We start from the raw sequence: 2,500 nt of genomic DNA, 5'->3' as shown, positions 1-2,500 counted from the left end.
CAAACCAAAGGCGATGCTAAAAACACTAATCCCCCCTCCAGTCTAGTCGATATTTTCCAACTGGCCTTGCATGATACGCATTTCAGTTTGTAACAATGAGCAGTTCTTATTTATAATCGTTTCAAAATCACCATCAAAGTCATCAGGTGAAACGAAGTCTGATGCAAATTTAAGAACATCTGAAGAACGTTTTAAGCATCACATCGCAAAAATGTATAAGAACGTTCAACCCCAGCTCCAAAATTAGACGTTCTTATAAAATAAAGTAAAAACGAGTGTAGAAGGTCTTGACCTTACGTTACGTGTAAAACCTTTAATAACAATAATTATAATAATAATAATAATAATAATAATAATAATAACTTTATTGGATTGACACAATTACTGGGAAAGAACAAGTAGTTTACATTGTGGTCCGAAAAATAAACAATACATATAAAAATAAAAAGAAAACAGAAATAGAAATAGTAGTAAATAAAAAACTATATATTATAATCTATAACTATTTAAAATTGTTTATCTAGTTAAAATTATTAAAAAGTTCTATTAATAATAAAATCATCGAGCTTGGAATTATTTCCTAAATTGCAATTATAAATGTGTTTTCTAAAATTACTTAATTTTGTTAGGCTTTTGCCACTAAATTATCTAATGAATTACATAGTCGAGTACTATTCGCATGAAAAGTACGGCGACCAGATTTTGGACGAAAGAAAGGAGTGAATAAAAGATTGTTTGTTGACGCCCTAGTATTATAGCTATCCTTATCATTTACGAAAGAAGTATACTCTTTAAAATAGTCGGGTCATTTTCCATTTATAATCTTGTGCATTCGGGGTATTAAGGAAATTGTTTATTGCTCACAAAAAAATTAGACAACTGCGTTTTGGTGTGTCATTTGCATGCTTCTATTATCTCTACAATTAACAATGCAAGGATAAATGAAGATTTGTTTAGGATGGACATATTGTAATGTAAAGTGGAAAATATAATCAAACACAATGGTCGGCTTGATATCAGCTTTCAAGAAAGATGATCTTGGCCGGGAAAAAAATGATTGTTCTGCGACCGGTATTTTTTTTTTTTTGTCTGGACAATTATGATTCGCAGCATTTCAGTGTAACGCGTTTTGCCAAGCAACGGTTCTGTATCTTGGACATGTACTAATCATCACGAAAATGTGCTTTTAAAAAGAGTCACGTAAGAACAGTGTCAACAATGGCTGTAGTGTTGGTTTTTGTCAAGGGTCGAAGGTAAAATGTCGAGGGTAGTTTTTTTTATAGTTTTTTAGCTTTGGTCGCAAGATCTCCTGATTAAAAAAAAAACATTCCTTTCGAATTTTACAACAAATTTCATGTCAGAACCCCATGTTGCTCAGAAGCCTTTGAATAGAGCGCAAAATTTGTTCGAGTCACGTTTGTTCGAGATGTGCTGTCACAATACCTGTTTTTAATAACAGTGCAAAGCGCTTTTGACTGAGTACTGTACTGAATGCCGAAGCGAGCCTTCTTATTGATCAGTGAAACCTAAGCTCAGCTTAATGCAGGACGAGTCTTCTGTGAGATACGAGATGGTCTTGTTTGTAAATTCAATGGTCGTCACCTGAAACCTTCAATAAGCTTTTGACCTTCAGTGTCAGGCATTTCCGTTTGCATTTTAAGTCTGCGATTTATTAAGAAAGAATGCAAACACTATTGAAATCTTTCTCGGTGGGTGAAGTGTCGGAACATTACGTAATTAGCCTAAATTTCAGGCGTCCCCTCGATTCGCAAACTCTCGAGAAGGACGTCTGAATCAACGAGCCGCAAATACTGTCCAGTATTCGCGCGACCGTAACTCTTTGGAAGATTAACAAAAATATCTTTTCGTGGCAAAAATTGTAGAAGACCAATTTCAAGCGGGCGTGGCAGGCGCTAGAAGGGGAAAGGGAAAGCGCGCGCTCGAAGCGAGGCGAGTGCGAGGGAGAGGGAATTAATATGCAAATTAAAGACATCTGCAAAACGTCTGGCTGTCAAATAATATCCAATCAAAATCGCATATCGTTGAAAATGAAAAGAGTTCGTGAGCTAGACGTACTCCAACAATGTCTGCAGAGACAAAAATAGCATTCGGCGACGAAAGCTTGTGCGAACCTTTTACATCGCAGAGACAAGAAACATTTGGCGTTGTGTGGGCTGAATCGAACGTCTCCGGAATGTAGCGGGAGTTCCCTTATCCGCTCCTGTACAGTTAATCCTCAACAATGCACAAAATTGTATGCAAAGTGCTGTTAGTTCACAAGAAATTAAATTTTCGACCTCCCAAAAATTCGGAAACTTTTCATCCGCTATTGTTCTACGTGTTCTTGATATCAGTGAATCAGAAATTCCCGTTCGGTCAGTGACCAAGATATTCAAAAAATCCTAGTTTTCGGGCAGGCGGTATTTCACTGCGCCCTTTACCGTTTTCCGGGCGGACTCTCGCGCTAGCCTGCGAGCAGGCCCTCCGAGAGACTGGGGTT

The sequence above is a fragment of the Montipora capricornis genome, chromosome 13 (genome assembly GCF_036669925.1).
Source record: "Montipora capricornis isolate CH-2021 chromosome 13, ASM3666992v2, whole genome shotgun sequence".
NCBI classification, from domain to species: Eukaryota; Metazoa; Cnidaria; class Anthozoa; order Scleractinia; family Acroporidae; genus Montipora; species Montipora capricornis.
This window is presented reverse-complemented; position numbering follows the sequence as displayed.